Genomic DNA, 13,404 nt, shown 5'->3' on the forward strand with positions numbered 1-13,404 from the left:
GTCCATTGATCTTAAAATTGATGGATCTGGACCGGGTCAGCAATGTCCAGTCCTTGGGCCAAAATTGGCCCGCCGTTCTGCTTAAAATGTAATTTTATTTGGAAATTTTACATAGAGGTATTTCACTTCTGGATGGATTTATGCTCTACGATCAATCGGGTCTCCATCTTCACAATTCAGCAACCCGATTGACCGAATATCCACATGACAATGTCGTATTGATTCTCAGCTGGATGAAGCCACTTCTTCTGCACCCAGAAGTTCTGACAGTAATGATTATTGGAAGAAGTGATTACAAAAGAAAGTCCAGAACTATGTACCTCTTGAGTACCATGCACGTCTTCTGAGGGACACAGTTGAATGAGTTCTCAGAGAAGCAGCAGTGTCAAAAGTACTGTGCCACGATGAGGATGGGATTCGAACCCATGCGTGTCGAGCACAATGGATTAGCAGTCCATCACCTTAACCACTCGGTCACCTCATCCACTGCGTTCTTTTCAAACAGAGTCCATTGATCTTAAAATTGATGGATCTGGACCGGGTCAGCAATGTCCAGTCCTTGGGCCAAAATTGGCCCGCCGTTCTGCTTAAAATGTAATTTTATTTGGAAATTTTACATAGAGGTATTTCACTTCTCGATGGATTTATGCTCTACAACCAATCGAGTGTCCATCTTCACAATTCAGGAACCCGATTGACCGAATATCCACATGACAATGTGGTATTGATTCTCAGCCAGATGAAGCCACTTCTTCTGCACCCAGAAGTTTTGCCCGTAATGATTAATGGAAGAACTGGTGACAAAGGACAGTCCAGAACTATGTATTACCTCTTGAGTACCATGCACGTCTTCTGAGGGACACAGTTGAACGAGTTCTCAGAGTAGCAGCAGTGTCAAAAGTACTGTGCCACGATGAGGATCGGATTCGAACCCATACGTGTCGAGCACAATGGATTAGCAGTCCATCAAATTAACCACTCGGTCACCTCATCCACTGCTCGCTGATCAAACAGAGTCCATTGGTCTTAAAACTGATGGCTCTGGACCGGGTCAGCAATGTCCAGTCCTTGGGCCAAAATTGGCCCACCCTTCTGCTTAAAATGTAATTTTATTTGGAAATTTTACATAGAGGTATTTCACTTCTCGATGGATTTATGCTCTACGACCAATCGGGTGCCCATCTTCACAATTCAGGAACCCGATTGACCGAATATCCACATGACAATGTCGTATTGATTCTGAGCTGGATGAAGCCACTTCTTCTGCACCCAGAAGTTCCATGCACGTCTTCTGAGGGACATAGTTGAATGAGTTCTCAGAGTAGCAGTAGTGTCAAAAGTGCTGTGCCACGATGAGGATGGGATTCGAACCCATGCGTGTAGAGCACAATGGATTAGCAGTCCATCACCTTAACCACTCGGTCACCTCATCCACTGCTCTCTGCTCAAACAGAGTCCATTGGTCTTAAAACTGATGGATCTGGACCGGGTCAGCAATGTCCAGTCCTTGGGCCAAAATTGGCCCACCGTTCTGCTTAAAATGTAATTTTATTTGGAAATTTTACATAGAGGTATTTCACTTCTCGATGGATATATGCTTCACGACCAATCGGGTATCCATATTCACAATTCAGGAACCCGATTGACCGAATATCCACATGACAATGTCGTACTGATTCTCAGCTGGATGAAGCCACTTCTTCTGCACCCAGAAGTTCTGACAGTAATGATTATTGGAAGAAGTGATTACAAAAGACAGTCCAGAACTATGTACATCTTGAGTACCATGCACGTCTTCTGAGGGACACAGTTGAATGAGTTCTCAGAGTAGTAGCAGTATCAAAAGTACTGTGCCACGATGAGGATGGGATTCGAACCCATGCGTGCAGAGCACAATGGATTAGCAGTCCATCACCTTAACCACTCGGTCACCTCATCCACCACTTTCTCTTCAAACAGAGTCCATTGATCTTAAAATTGATGGATCTGGACCGGGTCAGCAATGTCCAGTCCTTGGGCCAAAATTGGCCCGCCGTTCTGCTTAAAATGTAATTTTATTTGGAAATTTTACATAGAGGTATTTCACTTCTGGATGGATTTATGCTCTACGACCAATCGGGTCTCCATCTTCACAATTCAGCAACCCGATTGACCGAATATCCACATGACAATGTGGTATTGATTCTCAGCCAGATGAAGCCACTTCTTCTGCACCCAGAAGTTTTGCCCGTAATGATTAATGGAAGAACTGGTGACAAAGGACAGTCCAGAACTATGTAGTACCTCTTGAGTACCATGCACGTCTTCTGAGGGACACAGTTGAACGCGTTCTCAGAGTAGCAGCAGTGTCAAAAGTACTGTGCCACGATGAGGATGTGATTCGAACCCATGCGTGTCGAGCACAATGGATTAGCAGTCCATCACCTTAACCACTCAGTCACCTCATCCACTGCTTTCTTTTCAAACAGAGTCCATTGATCTTAAAATTGATGGATCTGGACCGGGTCAGCAATGTCCAGTCCTTGGGCCAAAATTGGCCCGCCGTTCTGCTTAAAATGTAATTTTATTTGGAAATTTTACATAGAGGTATTTCACTTCTGGATGGATTTATGCTCTACGACCAATCGGGTCTCCATCTTCACAATTCAGCAACCCGATTGACCGAATATCCACATGACAATGTCGTATTGATTCTCAGCTGGATGAAGCCACTTCTTCTGCACCCAGAAGTTCTGACAGTAATGATTATTGGAAGAAGTGATTCCAAAAGAAAGTCCAGAACTATGTACCTCTTGAGTACCATGCACGTCTTCTGAGGGACACAGTTGAATGAGTTCTCAGAGAAGCAGCAGTGTCAAAAGTACTGTGCCACGATGAGGATGGGATTCGAACCCATGCGTGTCGAGCACAATGGATTAGCAGTCCATCACCTTAACCACTCGGTCACCTCATCCACTGCTTTCGTTTCAAACAGAGTCCATTGATCTTAAAATTGATGGATCTGGACCGGGTCAGCAATGTCCAGTCCTTGGGCCAAAATTGGTCCGCCGTTCTGCTTAAAATGTAATTTTATTTGGAAATTTTACATAGAGGTATTTCACTTCTCGATGGATTTATGCTCTACGACCAATCGAGTGTCCATCTTCACAATTCAGGAACCCGATTGACCGAATATCCACATGACAATGTGGTATTGATTCTCAGCCAGATGAAGCCACTTCTTCTGCACCCAGAAATTCTGACAGTAATGATTAATGGAAGAACTGGTGACAAAGGACAGTCCAGAACTATGTAGTACACCTCTTGAGTACCATGCACGTCTTCTGAGGGACACAGTTGAACGAGTTCTCAGAGTAGCAGCAGTGTCAAAAGTACTGTGCCACGATGAGGATGGGACTCGAACCCATGCGTGTCGAGCACAATGGATTAGCAGTCCATCACCTTAACCACTCTGTCACCTCATCCACTGCTCTCTGGTGACAAAGGACAGTCCAGAACTATGTAGTACCTCTTGAGTACCATGCACGTCTTCTGAGGGACACAGTTGAACGCGTTCTCAGAGTAGCAGCAGTGTCAAAAGTACTGTGCCACGATGAGGATGGGATTCGAACCCATGCGTGTCGAGCACAATGGATTAGCAGTCCATCACCTTAACCACTCGGTCACCTCATCCACTGCTTTCTTTTCAAACAGAGTCCATTGATCTTAAAATTGATGGATCTGGACCGGGTCGGCAATGTCCAGTCCTTGGGCCAAAATTGGCCCGCCGTTCTGCTTAAAATGTAATTTTATTTGGAAATTTTACATAGAGGTATTTCACTTCTGGATGGATTTATGCTCTACGATCAATCGGGTCTCCATCTTCACAATTCAGCAACCCGATTGACCGAATATCCACATGACAATGTCGTATTGATTCTCAGCTGGATGAAGCCACTTCTTCTGCACCCAGAAGTTCTGACAGTAATGATTATTGGAAGAAGTGATTACAAAAGAAAGTCCAGAACTATGTACCTCTTGAGTACCATGCACGTCTTCTGAGGGACACAGTTGAATGAGTTCTCAGAGAAGCAGCAGTGTCAAAAGTACTGTGCCACGATGAGGATGGGATTCGAACCCATGCGTGTCGAGCACAATGGATTAGCAGTCCATCACCTTAACCACTCGGTCACCTCATCCACTGCTTTCTTTTCAAACAGAGTCCATTGATCTTAAAATTGATGGATCTGGACCGGGTCAGCAATGTCCAGTCCTTGGGCCAAAATTGGCCCGCCGTTCTGCTTAAAATGTAATTTTATTTGGAAATTTTACATAGAGGTATTTCACTTCTCGATGGATTTATGCTCTACAACCAATCGAGTGTCCATCTTCACAATTCAGGAACCCGATTGACCGAATATCCACATGACAATGTGGTATTGATTCTCAGCCAGATGAAGCCACTTCTTCTGCACCCAGAAGTTTTGCCCGTAATGATTAATGGAAGAACTGGTGACAAAGGACAGTCCAGAACTATGTATTACCTCTTGAGTACCATGCACGTCTTCTGAGGGACACAGTTGAACGAGTTCTCAGAGTAGCAGCAGTGTCAAAAGTACTGTGCCACGATGAGGATCGGATTCGAACCCATACGTGTCGAGCACAATGGATTAGCAGTCCATCAAATTAACCACTCGGTCACCTCATCCACTGCTCGCTGATCAAACAGAGTCCATTGGTCTTAAAACTGATGGCTCTGGACCGGGTCAGCAATGTCCAGTCCTTGGGCCAAAATTGGCCCACCCTTCTGCTTAAAATGTAATTTTATTTGGAAATTTTACATAGAGGTATTTCACTTCTCGATGGATTTATGCTCTACGACCAATCGGGTGCCCATCTTCACAATTCAGGAACCCGATTGACCGAATATCCACATGACAATGTCGTATTGATTCTGAGCTGGATGAAGCCACTTCTTCTGCACCCAGAAGTTCCATGCACGTCTTCTGAGGGACATAGTTGAATGAGTTCTCAGAGTAGCAGTAGTGTCAAAAGTGCTGTGCCACGATGAGGATGGGATTCGAACCCATGCGTGTAGAGCACAATGGATTAGCAGTCCATCACCTTAACCACTCGGTCACCTCATCCACTGCTCTCTGCTCAAACAGAGTCCATTGGTCTTAAAACTGATGGATCTGGACCGGGTCAGCAATGTCCAGTCCTTGGGCCAAAATTGTCCACCGTTCTGCTTAAAATGTAATTTTATTTGGAAATTTTACATAGAGGTATTTCACTTCTCGATGGATATATGCTTCACGACCAATCGGGTATCCATATTCACAATTCAGGAACCCGATTGACCGAATATCCACATGACAATGTCGTACTGATTCTCAGCTGGATGAAGCCACTTCTTCTGCACCCAGAAGTTCTGACAGTAATGATTATTGGAAGAAGTGATTACAAAAGACAGTCCAGAACTATGTACATCTTGAGTACCATGCACGTCTTCTGAGGGACACAGTTGAATGAGTTCTCAGAGTAGTAGCAGTATCAAAAGTACTGTGCCACGATGAGGATGGGATTCGAACCCATGCGTGCAGAGCACAATGGATTAGCAGTCCATCACCTTAACCACTCGGTCACCTCATCCACCACTTTCTCTTCAAACAGAGTCCATTGATCTTAAAATTGATGGATCTGGACCGGGTCAGCAATGTCCAGTCCTTGGGCCAAAATTGGCCCGCCGTTCTGCTTAAAATGTAATTTTATTTGGAAATTTTACATAGAGGTATTTCACTTCTGGATGGATTTATGCTCTACGACCAATCGGGTCTCCATCTTCACAATTCAGCAACCCGATTGACCGAATATCCACATGACAATGTGGTATTGATTCTCAGCCAGATGAAGCCACTTCTTCTGCACCCAGAAGTTTTGCCCGTAATGATTAATGGAAGAACTGGTGACAAAGGACAGTCCAGAACTATGTAGTACCTCTTGAGTACCATGCACGTCTTCTGAGTGACACAGTTGAACGAGTTCTCAGAGAAGCAGCAGTGTCAAAAGTACCGTGCCACGATGAGGATGGGATTCGAACCCATGCGTGTCAAGCACAATGAATTAGCCGTCCATCACCTTAACCACTCGGTCACCTCATCCACTGCTCTCTGCTCAAACAGAGTCCATTGGTCTTAAAACTGATGGATCTGGACCGAGAGCAATGTCCAGTCCTTGGGCCAAAATTGGCCCGCCGTTCTGCTTAAAATGTAATTTTATTTGGAAATTTTACATAGAGGTATTTCACTTCTCGATGGATTTATGCTCTACGACCAATCGGGTGTCCATCTTCACAATTGAGGAACCCGATTGACCGAATAGCCACGTGACAATGTCGTATTGATTCTCAGCTGGATGAAGCCACTTCTTCTGCACCCAGAAGTTCTGCCCGTAATGATTAATGGAAGAACTGGTGACAAAGGACAGTCCAGAACTATGTAGCACCTCTTGAGTACCATGCACGTCTTCTGAGGGACATAGTTGAATGAGTTCTCAGAGTAGCAGCAGTGTCAAAAGTGCTGTGCCAGGATGAGGATGAGATTCGAACCCATGCGTGTAGAGCACAAAGGATTAGCAGTCCATCACCTTAACCACTCGGTCACCTCATCCACTGCTTTTTCCTCAAACAGAGTCCATCGATCTTAAAATTGATGGATCTGGACCGGGTCAGCAATGTCCAGTCCTTGGGCCAAAATTGGCCCGCCGTTCTGCTTAAAATGTAATTTTATTTGGAAATTTTATATAGAGGTATTTCACTTCTCGATGGATATATGCTTCACGACCAATCGGGTGTCCATATTCACAATTCAGGAACCCGATTGACCGAATATCCACATGACAATGTCGTACTGATTCTCAGCTGGATGAAGCCATTCTTCTGCACCCAGAAGTTCTTCCCATAATGATTATTGGAAGAAGTGATTACAAAAGAAAATCCAGAACAATGTACCTCTTGAGTACCATGCACGTCTTCTGAGGGACATAGTTGAACGAGTTCTCAGAGAAGCAGCAGTGTCAAAAGTACTGTGCCACGATGAGGATGGGATTCGAACCCATGCGTGTCGAGCACAATGGATTAGCAGTCCATCACCTTAACCACTCGGTCACCTCATCCACTGCTCTCTGGTGACAAAGGACAGTCCAGAACTATGTAGTACCTCTTGAGTACCATGCACGTCTTCTGAGGGACACAGTTGAACGCATTCTCAGAGTAGCAGCAGTGTCAAAAGTACTGTGCCACGATGAGGATGGGATTCGAACCCATGCGTGTCGAGCACAATGGATTAGCAGTCCATCACCTTAACCACTCGGTCACCTCATCCACTGCTTTCTTTTCAAACAGAGTCCATTGATCTTAAAATTGATGGATCTGGACCGGGTCAGCAATGTCCAGTCCTTGGGCCAAAATTGGCCCGCCGTTCTGCTTAAAATGTAATTTTATTTGGAAATTTTACATAGAGGTATTTCACTTCTGGATGGATTTATGCTCTGCGACCAATCGGGTCTCCATCTTCACAATTCAGCAACCCGATTGACCGAATATCCACATGACAATGTCGTATTGATTCTCAGCTGGATGAAGCCACTTCTTCTGCACCCAGAAGTTCTGACAGTAATGATTATTGGAAGAAGTGATTACAAAAGAAAGTCCAGAACTATGTACCTCTTGAGTACCATGCACGTCTTCTGAGGGACACAGTTGAATGAGTTCTCAGAGAAGCAGCAGTGTCAAAAGTACTGTGCCACGATGAGGATGGGATTCGAACCCATTCGTGTCGAGCACAATGGATTAGCAGTCCATCACCTTAACCACTCGGTCACCTCATCCACTGCTTTCGTTTCAAACAGAGTCCATTGATCTTAAAATTGATGGATCTGGACCGGGTCAGCAATGTCCAGTCCTTGGGCCAAAATTGGTCCGCCGTTCTGCTTAAAATGTAATTTTATTTGGAAATTTTACATAGAGGTATTTCACTTCTCGATGGATTTATGCTCTACGACCAATCGAGTGTCCATCTTCACAATTCAGGAACCCGATTGACCGAATATCCACATGACAATGTGGTATTGATTCTCAGCCAGATGAAGCCACTTCTTCTGCACCCAGAAATTCTGACAGTAATGATTAATGGAAGAACTGGTGACAAAGGACAGTCCAGAACTATGTAGTACACCTCTTGAGTACCATGCACGTCTTCTGAGGGACACAGTTGAACGAGTTCTCAGAGTAGCAGCAGTGTCAAAAGTACTGTGCCACGATGAGGATGGGACTCGAACCCATGCGTGTCGAGCACAATGGATTAGCAGTCCATCACCTTAACCACTCGGTCACCTCATCCACTGCTCTCTGGTGACAAAGGACAGTCCAGAACTATGTAGTACCTCTTGAGTACCATGCACGTCTTCTGAGGGACACAGTTGAACGCGTTCTCAGAGTAGCAGCAGTGTCAAAAGTACTGTGCCACGATGAGGATGGGATTCGAACCCATGCGTGTCGAGCACAATGGATTAGCAGTCCATCACCTTAACCACTCGGTCACCTCATCCACTGCTCTCTGGTGACAAAGGACAGTCCAGAACTATTTAGTACCTCTTGAGTACCACGCACGTCTTCTGAGGGACACAGTTGAACGCGTTCTCAGAGTAGCAGCAGTGTCGAAAGTACTGCGCCACGATGAGGATGGGATTCGAACCCATGCGTGTCGAGCACAATGGATTAGCAGTCCATCACCTTAACCACTCGGTAACCTCATCCACTGCTTTCGTTTCAAACAGAGTCCATTGATCTTAAAATTGATGGATCTGGACCGGGTCAGCAATGTCCAGTCCTTGGGCCAAAATTGGCCCGCCGTTCTGCTTAAAATGTAATTTTATTTGGAAATTTTACATAGAGGTATTTCACTTCTGGATGGATTTATGCTCTACGATCAATCGGGTCTCCATCTTCACAATTCAGCAACCCGATTGACCGAATATCCACATGACAATGTCGTATTGATTCTCAGCTGGATGAAGCCACTTCTTCTGCACCCAGAAGTTCTGACAGTAATGATTATTGGAAGAAGTGATTACAAAAGAAAGTCCAGAACTATGTACCTCTTGAGTACCATGCACGTCTTCTGAGGGACACAGTTGAATGAGTTCTCAGAGAAGCAGCAGTGTCAAAAGTACTGTGCCACGATGAGGATGGGATTCGAACCCATGCGTGTCGAGCACAATGGATTAGCAGTCCATCACCTTAACCACTCGGTCACCTCATCCACTGCGTTCTTTTCAAACAGAGTCCATTGATCTTAAAATTGATGGATCTGGACCGGGTCAGCAATGTCCAGTCCTTGGGCCAAAATTGGCCCGCCGTTCTGCTTAAAATGTAATTTTATTTGGAAATTTTACATAGAGGTATTTCACTTCTCGATGGATTTATGCTCTACAACCAATCGAGTGTCCATCTTCACAATTCAGGAACCCGATTGACCGAATATCCACATGACAATGTGGTATTGATTCTCAGCCAGATGAAGCCACTTCTTCTGCACCCAGAAGTTTTGCCCGTAATGATTAATGGAAGAACTGGTGACAAAGGACAGTCCAGAACTATGTATTACCTCTTGAGTACCATGCACGTCTTCTGAGGGACACAGTTGAACGAGTTCTCAGAGTAGCAGCAGTGTCAAAAGTACTGTGCCACGATGAGGATCGGATTCGAACCCATACGTGTCGAGCACAATGGATTAGCAGTCCATCAAATTAACCACTCGGTCACCTCATCCACTGCTCGCTGATCAAACAGAGTCCATTGGTCTTAAAACTGATGGCTCTGGACCGGGTCAGCAATGTCCAGTCCTTGGGCCAAAATTGGCCCACCCTTCTGCTTAAAATGTAATTTTATTTGGAAATTTTACATAGAGGTATTTCACTTCTCGATGGATTTATGCTCTACGACCAATCGGGTGCCCATCTTCACAATTCAGGAACCCGATTGACCGAATATCCACATGACAATGTCGTATTGATTCTGAGCTGGATGAAGCCACTTCTTCTGCACCCAGAAGTTCCATGCACGTCTTCTGAGGGACATAGTTGAATGAGTTCTCAGAGTAGCAGTAGTGTCAAAAGTGCTGTGCCACGATGAGGATGGGATTCGAACCCATGCGTGTAGAGCACAATGGATTAGCAGTCCATCACCTTAACCACTCGGTCACCTCATCCACTGCTCTCTGCTCAAACAGAGTCCATTGGTCTTAAAACTGATGGATCTGGACCGGGTCAGCAATGTCCAGTCCTTGGGCCAAAATTGGCCCACCGTTCTGCTTAAAATGTAATTTTATTTGGAAATTTTACATAGAGGTATTTCACTTCTCGATGGATATATGCTTCACGACCAATCGGGTATCCATATTCACAATTCAGGAACCCGATTGACCGAATATCCACATGACAATGTCGTACTGATTCTCAGCTGGATGAAGCCACTTCTTCTGCACCCAGAAGTTCTGACAGTAATGATTATTGGAAGAAGTGATTACAAAAGACAGTCCAGAACTATGTACATCTTGAGTACCATGCACGTCTTCTGAGGGACACAGTTGAATGAGTTCTCAGAGTAGTAGCAGTATCAAAAGTACTGTGCCACGATGAGGATGGGATTCGAACCCATGCGTGCAGAGCACAATGGATTAGCAGTCCATCACCTTAACCACTCGGTCACCTCATCCACCACTTTCTCTTCAAACAGAGTCCATTGATCTTAAAATTGATGGATCTGGACCGGGTCAGCAATGTCCAGTCCTTGGGCCAAAATTGGCCCGCCGTTCTGCTTAAAATGTAATTTTATTTGGAAATTTTACATAGAGGTATTTCACTTCTGGATGGATTTATGCTCTACGACCAATCGGGTCTCCATCTTCACAATTCAGCAACCCGATTGACCGAATATCCACATGACAATGTGGTATTGATTCTCAGCCAGATGAAGCCACTTCTTCTGCACCCAGAAGTTTTGCCCGTAATGATTAATGGAAGAACTGGTGACAAAGGACAGTCCAGAACTATGTAGTACCTCTTGAGTACCATGCACGTCTTCTGAGGGACACAGTTGAACGCGTTCTCAGAGTAGCAGCAGTGTCAAAAGTACTGTGCCACGATGAGGATGGGATTCGAACCCATGCGTGTCGAGCACAATGGATTAGCAGTCCATCACCTTAACCACTCAGTCACCTCATCCACTGCTTTCTTTTCAAACAGAGTCCATTGATCTTAAAATTGATGGATCTGGACCGGGTCAGCAATGTCCAGTCCTTGGGCCAAAATTGGCCCGCCGTTCTGCTTAAAATGTAATTTTATTTGGAAATTTTACATAGAGGTATTTCACTTCTGGATGGATTTATGCTCTACGACCAATCGGGTCTCCATCTTCACAATTCAGCAACCCGATTGACCGAATATCCACATGACAATGTCGTATTGATTCTCAGCTGGATGAAGCCACTTCTTCTGCACCCAGAAGTTCTGACAGTAATGATTATTGGAAGAAGTGATTCCAAAAGAAAGTCCAGAACTATGTACCTCTTGAGTAACATGCACGTCTTCTGAGGGACACAGTTGAATGAGTTCTCAGAGTAGCAGCAGTGTCAAAAGTACTGTACCACGATGAGGATGGGATTCGAACCCATGCGTGTCGAGCACAATGGATTAGCAGTCCATCACCTTAACCACTCAGTCACCTCATCCACTGCTCTCTGGTGACAAAGGACAGTCCAGAACTATGTAGTACCTCTTGAGTACCATGCACATCTTCTGAGGGACACAGTTGAACGCGTTCTCAGAGTAGCAGCAGTGTCAAAAGTACTGTGCCACGATGAGGATGGGATTCGAACCCATGCGTGTCGAGCACAATGGATTAGCAGTCCATCACCTTAACCACTCGGTCACCTCATCCACTGCTTTCTTTTCAAACAGAGTCCATTGATCTTAAAATTGATGGATCTGGACCGGGTCAGCAATGTCCAGTCCTTGGGCCAAAATTGGCCCGCCGTTCTGCTTAAAATGTAATTTTATTTGGAAATTTTACATAGAGGTATTTCACTTCTGGATGGATTTATGCTCTACGACCAATCGGGTCTCCATCTTCACAATTCACTAACCCGATTGACCGAATATCCACATGACAATGTCGTATTGATTCTCAGCTGGATGAAGCCACTTCTTCTGCACCCAGAAGTTCTGACAGTAATGATTATTGGAAGAAGTGATTACAAAAGAAAGTCTAGAACTATGTACCTCTTGAGTAACATGCACGTCTTCTGAGGGACACAGTTGAATGAGTTCTCAGAGTAGCAGCAGTGTCAAAAGTACTGTACCACGATGAGGATGGGATTCGAACCCATGCGTGTCGAGCACAATGGATTAGCAGTCCATCACCTTAACCACTCGGTCACCTCATCCACTGCTTTCTTTTCAAACAGAGTCCATTGATCTTAAAATTGATGGATCTGGACCGGGTCAGCAATGTCCAGTCCTTGGGCCAAAATTGGCCCGCCGTTCTGCTTAAAATGTAATTTTATTTGGAAATTTTACATAGAGGTATTTCACTTCTCGATGGATTTATGCTCTACAACCAATCGAGTGTCCATCTTCACAATTCAGGAACCCGATTGACCGAATATCCACATGACAATGTGGTATTGATTCTCAGCCAGATGAAGCCACTTCTTCTGCACCCAGAAGTTTTGCCCGTAATGATTAATGGAAGAACTGGTGACAAAGGACAGTCCAGAACTATGTAGTACCTCTTGAGTACCATGCACGTCTTCTGAGGGACACAGTTGAACGAGTTCTCAGAGAAGCAGCAGTGTCAAAAGTACCGTGCCACGATGAGGATGGGATTCGAACCCATGCGTGTCAAGCACAATGAATTAGCCATCCATCACCTTAACCACTAGGTCACCTCATCCACTGCACTCTGCTCAAACAGAGTCCATTGGTCTTAAAACTGATGGATCTGGACCGAGAGCAATGTCCAGTCCTTGGGCCAAAATTGGCCCGCCGTTCTGCTTAAAATGTAATTTTATTTGGAAATTTTACATAGAGGTATTTCACTTCTCGATGGATTTATGCTCTACGACCAATCGGGTGTCCATCTTCACAATTGAGAAACCCGATTGACCGAATAGCCACGTGACAATGTCGTATTGATTCTCAGCTGGATGAAGCCACTTCTTCTGCACCCAGAAGTTCTGCCCGTAATGATTAATGGAAGAACTGGTGACAAAGGACAGTCCAGAACTATGTAGCACCTCTTGAGTACCATGCACGTCTTCTGAGGGACATAGTTGAATGAGTTCTCAGAGTAGCAGCAGTGTCAAA

The 13,404-nt window shown here is 44.9% G+C and overlaps 1 protein-coding gene and 26 non-coding genes across 29 annotated transcripts in view; 1 reads left to right on the top strand and 26 right to left on the bottom strand.

The window, feature by feature from the left end:
• The window catches only part of LOC144033045 (rap1 GTPase-activating protein 2-like), a 149,482-nt gene that overhangs the window by 48,224 nt on the left and 87,854 nt on the right, over positions 1 to 13,404 (top strand). The window lies entirely within an intron of this gene.
• trnas-gcu (transfer RNA serine (anticodon GCU)) lies at positions 403 to 484 on the bottom strand. The gene has a single exon. It is a non-coding gene; the product is annotated as a tRNA-Ser (tRNA).
• trnas-gcu (transfer RNA serine (anticodon GCU)) lies at positions 1,351 to 1,432 on the bottom strand. The gene has a single exon. It is a non-coding gene; the product is annotated as a tRNA-Ser (tRNA).
• Positions 1,857 to 1,938, bottom strand: trnas-gcu (transfer RNA serine (anticodon GCU)). The gene has a single exon. It is a non-coding gene; the product is annotated as a tRNA-Ser (tRNA).
• On the bottom strand, positions 2,366 to 2,447 carry trnas-gcu (transfer RNA serine (anticodon GCU)). The gene has a single exon. It is a non-coding gene; the product is annotated as a tRNA-Ser (tRNA).
• On the bottom strand, positions 2,872 to 2,953 carry trnas-gcu (transfer RNA serine (anticodon GCU)). The gene has a single exon. It is a non-coding gene; the product is annotated as a tRNA-Ser (tRNA).
• Positions 3,383 to 3,464, bottom strand: trnas-gcu (transfer RNA serine (anticodon GCU)). The gene has a single exon. It is a non-coding gene; the product is annotated as a tRNA-Ser (tRNA).
• On the bottom strand, positions 3,591 to 3,672 carry trnas-gcu (transfer RNA serine (anticodon GCU)). Its single transcript has one exon. It is a non-coding gene; the product is annotated as a tRNA-Ser (tRNA).
• On the bottom strand, positions 4,097 to 4,178 carry trnas-gcu (transfer RNA serine (anticodon GCU)). The gene has a single exon. It is a non-coding gene; the product is annotated as a tRNA-Ser (tRNA).
• On the bottom strand, positions 5,045 to 5,126 carry trnas-gcu (transfer RNA serine (anticodon GCU)). Its single transcript has one exon. It is a non-coding gene; the product is annotated as a tRNA-Ser (tRNA).
• trnas-gcu (transfer RNA serine (anticodon GCU)) lies at positions 5,550 to 5,631 on the bottom strand. The gene has a single exon. It is a non-coding gene; the product is annotated as a tRNA-Ser (tRNA).
• On the bottom strand, positions 6,059 to 6,140 carry trnas-gcu (transfer RNA serine (anticodon GCU)). The gene has a single exon. It is a non-coding gene; the product is annotated as a tRNA-Ser (tRNA).
• trnas-gcu (transfer RNA serine (anticodon GCU)) lies at positions 6,566 to 6,647 on the bottom strand. Its single transcript has one exon. It is a non-coding gene; the product is annotated as a tRNA-Ser (tRNA).
• On the bottom strand, positions 7,071 to 7,152 carry trnas-gcu (transfer RNA serine (anticodon GCU)). Its single transcript has one exon. It is a non-coding gene; the product is annotated as a tRNA-Ser (tRNA).
• trnas-gcu (transfer RNA serine (anticodon GCU)) lies at positions 7,279 to 7,360 on the bottom strand. Its single transcript has one exon. It is a non-coding gene; the product is annotated as a tRNA-Ser (tRNA).
• Positions 7,785 to 7,866, bottom strand: trnas-gcu (transfer RNA serine (anticodon GCU)). The gene has a single exon. It is a non-coding gene; the product is annotated as a tRNA-Ser (tRNA).
• Positions 8,296 to 8,377, bottom strand: trnas-gcu (transfer RNA serine (anticodon GCU)). Its single transcript has one exon. It is a non-coding gene; the product is annotated as a tRNA-Ser (tRNA).
• On the bottom strand, positions 8,504 to 8,585 carry trnas-gcu (transfer RNA serine (anticodon GCU)). Its single transcript has one exon. It is a non-coding gene; the product is annotated as a tRNA-Ser (tRNA).
• trnas-gcu (transfer RNA serine (anticodon GCU)) lies at positions 8,712 to 8,793 on the bottom strand. The gene has a single exon. It is a non-coding gene; the product is annotated as a tRNA-Ser (tRNA).
• On the bottom strand, positions 9,218 to 9,299 carry trnas-gcu (transfer RNA serine (anticodon GCU)). The gene has a single exon. It is a non-coding gene; the product is annotated as a tRNA-Ser (tRNA).
• On the bottom strand, positions 10,166 to 10,247 carry trnas-gcu (transfer RNA serine (anticodon GCU)). Its single transcript has one exon. It is a non-coding gene; the product is annotated as a tRNA-Ser (tRNA).
• trnas-gcu (transfer RNA serine (anticodon GCU)) lies at positions 10,672 to 10,753 on the bottom strand. The gene has a single exon. It is a non-coding gene; the product is annotated as a tRNA-Ser (tRNA).
• On the bottom strand, positions 11,181 to 11,262 carry trnas-gcu (transfer RNA serine (anticodon GCU)). The gene has a single exon. It is a non-coding gene; the product is annotated as a tRNA-Ser (tRNA).
• Positions 11,687 to 11,768, bottom strand: trnas-gcu (transfer RNA serine (anticodon GCU)). Its single transcript has one exon. It is a non-coding gene; the product is annotated as a tRNA-Ser (tRNA).
• On the bottom strand, positions 11,895 to 11,976 carry trnas-gcu (transfer RNA serine (anticodon GCU)). The gene has a single exon. It is a non-coding gene; the product is annotated as a tRNA-Ser (tRNA).
• On the bottom strand, positions 12,401 to 12,482 carry trnas-gcu (transfer RNA serine (anticodon GCU)). The gene has a single exon. It is a non-coding gene; the product is annotated as a tRNA-Ser (tRNA).
• trnas-gcu (transfer RNA serine (anticodon GCU)) lies at positions 12,910 to 12,991 on the bottom strand. Its single transcript has one exon. It is a non-coding gene; the product is annotated as a tRNA-Ser (tRNA).

Source organism: Festucalex cinctus, chromosome 13 (assembly GCF_051991245.1).
Source record: "Festucalex cinctus isolate MCC-2025b chromosome 13, RoL_Fcin_1.0, whole genome shotgun sequence".
NCBI lineage: Eukaryota > Metazoa > Chordata > Actinopteri > Syngnathiformes > Syngnathidae > Festucalex > Festucalex cinctus.